Source organism: Dipodomys spectabilis, unplaced genomic scaffold (genome assembly GCF_019054845.1).
Source record: "Dipodomys spectabilis isolate Male_0828 unplaced genomic scaffold, ASM1905484v1 ptg000285l, whole genome shotgun sequence".
Classification (NCBI taxonomy): Eukaryota; Metazoa; Chordata; class Mammalia; order Rodentia; family Heteromyidae; genus Dipodomys; species Dipodomys spectabilis.
This window is the reverse complement of record NW_024870962.1, coordinates 2709257-2717341: the sequence shown is the minus strand read 5'-3', so window position 1 is coordinate 2717341 and position 8085 is coordinate 2709257. Positions and strand designations below refer to the sequence as shown.

At 35.0% G+C, this 8085-nt stretch overlaps 1 pseudogene; it reads left to right on the top strand.

Moving 5' to 3' along the window:
- Positions 1–4009: 4009 nt before the first annotated feature.
- Positions 4010–4122, top strand: LOC122126579 (annotated as a pseudogene).
- Positions 4123–8085: the final 3963 nt, after the last annotated feature.

Here is an 8085-nt window from a genome sequence, read left to right as displayed (position 1 = left end):
TCCATAATCGAATTATTCCAATATGTGCTTTTATTTACCAGCAGGATTTGTTTATTGGAAATGCCACCATGTAAAAATAACTAGGAGCCACTGGTAGGATTGAATGGGAAAAATTTGGTCTAAATATAATACTTGACCAGATAAGATGGTGATAAGGGAAATGAACCCCAACATAGGGGCACAAGTGTTTTTATTTTTTTCATTTCTTGCTATGGTTTATAACATATTTATAATCTTCCATGTGATTTATGTTTCTTTGTATTCTGTCCCCCCCCAAAATGGCATAATCCCTGTTTCCAATGTTTTTAATGTTGGTGCCCTCCATCTTGTATATACACTTCTCTAGTTTGGGGAGGGAAAGGGAAAAAACAGAATACTAAAATGGGAATACAGGTTGACCCATTGTAACAATGAGATGCACAAGACACTGTTGAAAAATAAACTTTAGAATTTAGACGGGGTTCAGGGTAGTTTTGGAGCTAGGAGGTTAGGGATGGTAGGGGACATATAAAGGAGGAGGTAACAATGCTTGATAGGAAATGTATACTTTACCTTTCTCATGTAACTAACCCCTCTGTACAGTACTTTTACAATAAATATATAAAAATAAAAGAATAAATATACTTCAAAGGTAATCTGTGTGGTGGTTGGAGGCCAATGATACAGAAAGACTTACAAGGATTGAATACTGGAAACAAATTACCTAAAAACTGAGATGATAGTGAGTATAATCCTAAATGCTCAGGTGGCTGAATCCTAAGGATCTGTGTTTGAAGCCAACCCAGACAGGAAAGATGAGACTTTTATTTCCAATAAAGGTGCAAAAAAAGATACTACTGGAGTTGTGGCTAAAGTGGTAGCCTTGAGTAAAACTGCTCTGGGACATGCCCAGAGCATGAGATCAAACCCAAGACCAGCCCCCAGTCACTTATAAAAAAGGTTGTGTTTCTGTGTGTGGTGGCAGAACCCTTTACTAGTTTGATGACAGAGCAAGCATTTTAACAATGATTCATGGTGTCAATATTTACCTCTTTAGTAATTGTTTTCATAGAAATGTGTGCATGGGTGCTTTATCTCTTCTATGACAGGTTTTGTTCAGTGACTGACTGAAAAACTGCCTTAATCAAACCCTTTTTTAAATCAAAATATCTTATTGGATACTGCTGAATAGGAAAGTCAATGATTATTGTTTGGAAGAAAAGAAAGCAAAATCAGATGGGAGAATGGTAGAAGTTAAATCTTGAAGTGCTTGACTGATATAAGCACTGCCCTTGTAAAGGTAGTCAAAGCCTTACCAATGCTATTTTAGAGAAGTGCTAGGGGCTAGAGGCATGGCACTAGTAGTAGAACACCAGCTGGGTAAAAGTTGGTTATTTTTCATATGGCCAGGTGTTCGGATTTGGTTGATTATTACAGCTTTTGACTAGTTTGAAAGGGGTCAAAAGTTTGAGCCATCATGAAAGATGATCCCAAAGCTCAAATTCATGGGAGCCAGTGGTGGGCTGCCTATCCACTGTGCTTTTTCAACTTGGACATGCGACAGGATGACTTCTGTAGGAGTAAACTTTGCCTTGCTGAGATGGTGTTTGTAGGATACCTTAATTGCTCCCGGTATTTCCAACACAGATCTTCTTTGCCATTCATGAGGGATCCTAGGAGCCCCTCATAGGAGACACATCCAGACGCCCTGTTGAGCCAACCTCCTGGATGGTCTAAACATGCCATCCTTGGTAGCTGATAATGGAACTAGGTATAAAGTTAATCTGCAACATTAGTAAGAGCCACAAACAGGCACCCTCAGAAGCAAGCAACTTCAGGCATTGGCCTTGGTAGAAAAAAATGAAACTATGTATCCTGCTTTGGTACTTGTGTCTTTGTAGGGATGGTGTATGAGAGAAGTGTCTTAGATTCAGGCTCTTAAATTCTTTCTATCTAAGAGTCTTGATCTGCAAATTCATTTGTACAGCTAGGAAGAGTGAAAATTTGGAGATGGAGTCATCTCTGAGAAAAATCTCTAGTAATGGAGTGGAGAAAAAAGGGAGGAACAAGAAACAATCTGAAGGGTAAAAGAATTCTAAACCTAGGAAGCCCAAGAAAATTGGAGCTAAAAAGCCTCCCTCAGACATTCTTAATATTGTCTTCTTTTAGGGAGAATGTGGGGAAAGATATGAAAATATGTGTTAAGACTGATTTTTATTTTTGAGCTTAATTTTAATGTTCACTTGGTAAACTAAATCCTCTATGTCCCTGTCTCTGTGTAAATACCCATCAACATGAAATATAATGTGATTTTGTTAAAAAATAAAAATGACTCAGAAGAAATTATAAATGAAAAACAATCTTCACAGGGATGGGAATGTGGCTCAGTGGTAGAGCGCTTGCCTTGTATGCATGAGGCCCTGGGTTCGATTCCTCAGCACCACATAAGCAGAAAAAAAAGCCCGAAGAGGCACTGTGGATCAAGTGGTAGAGCGTTAAACTTGAGCTGAAGAGCTGAGGGAGAGCTCCCAGGCCCAGAGTTCAGGCACACGACCTGACCCCTCCCCCCCCCCCAAAAAAAAACAATCTTCACAGAAGCAAACTCTCGAGTTATTTCATGACTTTGACAAGGATAAAATGGGTGAAGTTAGTATAAATTTAAAAGTATAACAATGCACAAAAACATAAAAAGATACTCATATATTTCATTATATAACACAAAGCAGAAAGCAAATGTTGTTTAGATGATTTTTTAAAACCCAGTCTCTCAGGTACTGGGAAGGTGGTTCAATGGTAGAGTGCCTGCCTTGCATGCATGAGGCCTTGGGTTTGATTTCTCAGCATCACATAAGCAGAAAAAGATGGAAGTGGTGCTGTGGCTCAAGTGGTATCACTAGCCTTGAGCTGAGGGACAGCACCTAAGCCCCAAACATTAAGCGCCATGACCAACAAAATAAAAATAAAGAACAAAACAAAACACAGTCCCTCACTTTCGTGGCCTCAACTCTGTAAGAACTCCTCTTCAGTCTAGGGCTAAAATTTAGGTGTGGACATTTATCAACACTCCTGAACTAGACTCTACTTGATCATTTTTTAAATACATATTTTGTTCTTAATTTTCCTGTTTATAAATTCACATGCACCTATAAAAAATGGTGTGGCCATTCCAGTAACCTTCTCAAAGTACCTCCTAATGACAACTTACAAAAAGTTCTATTATATTACAACAAGGAAAAAATACTACAAATAAAGAAAACCAATAATTTAATATTAATGATTAATAAAATAATAAACAAAACAATTACCAGTGTTTTCAGTATGTGAAGTGTACTACAAATTAGATTTTATTATTGTCATATTTCTTTACATTTAACACTGGCTAAGATTATGATGTTCAACAAGAATTTTATAGGCTATGAGTAGTGTTTAAATCACCCACTAAGATTACAATTTATAGTTCATCTATATGGCTTGTAATATCATTTGTTCCTCACTAATATATAAAGTAAGGAAGGCCTACTGTTTCAACAGAAACTGTGTAGTTAACATAGTCAACTCTTTATTCTGCTCCTTTACACAAAGACTTTGCAACTTCTCATTAGTAAAGTTTCTATAAACACTGAAATGTACATACTTAGTAGTATTTATCTGCTACCATAAATCTTAAATACTTTATAGAAAAGTATTATGGCCTGCCAAACAGCCCCAGTTTTGGCATATATAAGCAAATTCCCAAAATTAAATATATTTAAAACATTAAAACTTTTAACAAACCTTAACACTTGCTGCAGTGTTCATTATGACAGGTCCCTTGTATAGAATAATTGAATTCCTCCTCCTACACATCTCTTGAACAACAAATAACTGGAATTATTTTGTTTTTCACATGTCAATCTTGACTTTATTCTTAAATGTGTACTTATGTAAGAAGTACATGGTTCTAAAATTTCACAATTCTTTTAAACTTAGTTTTTGTTGAATTGTCTAGTTTAAGAAAATCATTTACAATTTATATTTAAAAAAGAGTTCTGTGCTCAATTCAGCATCACATACACTAACATTGGAATGGTACAGAGAAGATTAACATGGCCCCTGCACAAGGATAACAGGCAAATTCATGAAGCATTCCATCACCCAATTTGTTAGGAAATGGAAAGATGAGGGAAAAAAATTATTAAGTGAAGTAAGCCAAGTCCAAAGAAACATAGGTCCCATGGTTTCTTTAAATTTCAATAACTAATATATGTCTGGGATAAGCAGAAAATGTCAAAAGTTATGTGTATATGACCAGATAAGGTTATGTTAACGGAAATGAACCCTAAGTTAGGGACACAAGTGTTTTTTTCTTGCTATTTTTTCTCATGTACTTATAACGTACAGTGTGGGGTTTTTTTTTGTTTCTTTATATGTTTCTCCCCCATGCTATAACACCTGTTTTCACTGTATTTGGAGTTGGTGCGCCTACATCTTTTATATACTCTCCTCTAATTTTCTGAGTGGAAGGAATAAAACAAAATGCTTAAATAGGGATACAGGTTGACCCATTGTAACAATGAGATGCACAAGAAACTATGTTGTAAAGTGAACTTTACAACTGAGGCGGGGAAAGGGAGGAGGTTAATGGACTTGTGGAGGTGGGAGGGAAGGGATGGTAGGGGAACAAAAAGGAGGAAGTAACAATACTTGTTAGGAAATATACTCATTACCTTGCTCATGTAAGTGTTACCCCTATGTACAGTATTTTTACAATAAGAACGTATAAAAATGTTCTGAGATGGAAGAGTTTATTTCCTTTATTTTACTCATATAATATCGTTAGCAAAGAAATTCATGAAAAACTCCATTATGAAGGCATTTTGAATAAATATGTGTGTGAATGCACGCATGTGTTCAAGCACTTGCATGTGTGTTGGCGTGCTCAGAGTTTGAAATGAGGGCTTCAAAGTCTTGCTAGGCCTTTTCTCTCTAGATTGGTGAGCTACTAAATGAGCTACATCTCCATTCTTGGCCCTTTGCTAGTTCATTAAAATTTTTGAAAAAGAATCTCATGAATTTCTTTTGCCCTGATTGGCTTAGAACTGTTAGCCACAGATCTGAGGCTCGTGAGTAGATATCCCGAGTAGTTAGGATTACAGGTGTGACAAACCAGCAAAGGTTTTCAGAATAACGTTAAAAGTAGAAGAAAATTTACTTCAGCAGGGCATTTATTAGCATCTCCAATTTTAAAGCATTTTGGAGTGATTATTTATGATTTTAAAATTTTTGGATACTTATAAGACAGTAGGTGATGATATTTAAAATTTTAGTACTTTTTAAAAAGGATACTGGAATTGTGGGACAGAAGAAATTTGCCTCTCTTTGGACCTCAATGTATAAGCTCAGTTCTGTGCATGATAACCCAATGTCTCCAACAAAATCTGTGTTGAATACAAATGTGACATAAAACAATCACCATGGGCAATATTTAGTATGTTATTATTTCTTGGACAATATGAATATTGAATTGAGAGTGTCATAGAATGGAGAGATTTTTATCTACCTTTTGTGTATTGCTGAAAGACTTTCTGAAACTTTGACTCATTTCCTTCCTCACTGTATGTGTCTTTAGGCCATGCACTTATTGCCTTTAATTACAATTTTTCCCAACACTAAAATGGTAATAACATTAGCATTAAAGCAAATGTTATCTTAACAATTAAGGGAATAAAACTTGTGAAATACTTAACATAAACATCTAGGAATGAGCTTTGAGTTTAGCCAGCAGTCTTTTTTAAATACTAAATAGAATGTGATAAGTAGTACAGAAACCATTACATGTAGTGAGCAACCAGAAGTAATATCTATTGATCATGCTCTGCTTCCAAGGAAGCCAGGTGGATAACTTCTCATGCTTTAAATCAAACTGGTTATCTTATGTCTTGATAGTGTAAAAATGTAAAAATATCAGGTACAGAATGATGAAGGAATGTTGTAGACTGAGGTGAAATCCATATGAAAATGTGTAAAACTGATAAAACATAAAAGTATCTGAGCAGTATATTTTGTTTTACAACATTTAAGTTACATCGCAAAGATAAAGAAGGCATAGAATAAATTCTTTTTTTGTTGTCTTATCATAGGCCCTTAGAAGGATGAACTCTTTCCTCATTCTTATACAGGCATCATCAGATGAGAGTAACGGTATTTTTTTTTTTTTTGCTTCCTTCCATTTATTCTTCAGTTTGAAATCTGAGCTACTTGAGACTGAAAGAAACCAAGGGAAATTAGACAAACAGGCTTTGGAAAGAACAATCAATACAAAATAAACTACAGCCTTGTATCAGGTCTAACTAAATTGAGTTATATAGTTTCAATTGCTAACAGAAAATGATTTAAGCAATATCATGTTATTGAAAACTGAAAAATATTTTGAGTTGCTACATTTTTTTTCTTTTCTACTACCTTAAATTAATTATTGATCTGGTTTAGCAAGATTAAAGATGAGATTAACCAGAAACTGGATTCAAAATGGACAAAAGGTCTGAATAGACATGTTCTCCATAAAGCCATGAAAATTGCCTGTGGGTTTACAAAGTTGTGTTTGATAAAACTTTTATGCTGACTTAATGCTTTTTGAGAAGAAGTCATTAGAGAAATATAATTCAAAATTACTATGATACAACTTCATAACTATTATAACTCATCAAAAAATCAATGGAACCAGTTATGGTGGTAAAGGCTTGTAATTCCAAGCATTTAGGAGGTTGGATTTAAGTCTAAGGCCAGTATAGGGTACTGCAGATAGTAAAAACCTGCCCTTTATTACCTTTGAATAAAAGGTAATAATGTTGGTAATAGTGTGGAAAAATGGAAATTTTCTACACTATTGGTCAAAAAACAGGTTAGTATTCTCGTTGTAGAAAGTAGTATGCAAGTTTCTAAAGAAATCCAAAGTTGAGATATCATCTGACCCATCAATCATGTGATTATTTCTCTCTGGGTAACTCGTAAATATATCTGTAGTTCATTTTTATTCACATTATTCACAAGAGCAGCCAAGATATAAGTCAATATTTAGTGTTCAACTACAGACTAATAAAGCAACTGTGATACATGCACAAATATCTTTTTCTGTTTCATCTTAAAATAACAAGAGACTGCTCCCATTAGCCACAACTTACAATGACCTGAAAGATGTATTGGAAATGAAGAAAAATTTTGTGTTCTGATCTTTGTAAACACACACACGCACACACACACACACCAACCTCAAATATTAAGACAGAATTTTTTTTAAAAACAAAGTAAAGCAAAGTGGAACTTCTGGGGAATTTAATTGACAATGTAGAAGATACTAGGTATACAGTATGAGGTATAGAGTTGAAATGTACAATATGAGGATACAGGGGACAACACTGGCCTACATAGGAATGAAGCTAAGTAAGTGGGAGTTGTTCTTCCTAGTAGGGGTTGCTCTTTTAGTTGTTCTTCTTTCAGTAATGGATAAGATGAATGTAATATTTTCAATATACCTGCCTGTTTGCAGAAATGATAACAAACAATATAGCAATAATGTTGTACGCTCAGCATAGAAAAACTGTCAAATTAAAATACATGAGATTTTCCTTAATGTAACTAATTATTAGAAATAAGGGAATCCATGGGAACTATGTTTCTTTATGTCTGGCTTATTTCACTTAATGTGATTTTTTCCAAGACCTTCCATTTCCTTACAAATGAGGTGGTATCTTTCTTTCTGATGGAAGCATAGTATGTGTGTGTATGTGTGTATGTGAGTGTGTGTGTCTCATTTTCTTGATCCTTTCATCTACTGAGGGGCATCAGTGTTGATTCCATATCTTAGGTATGGTAAATATTACTGTGATAACCATAATTGTGCTGATAGCTTTAGTGTGGCCTTGCTTGTGGTCATCTGGTTAAATGCCCAGAAGTGGGATTACTGGGTCATAGGGAGCATTATTGTGTACATCAAGGATAATCTTAGTAGATGAGTAGAATAGCTCAATAGCTATGTACATATGACCGTATAAGGTGATTCTAAGTGAAATGAACTCCAAGACATGTTCTTTGTTGTTGTTGTTCTTAATGTACTACATGATTTATTTT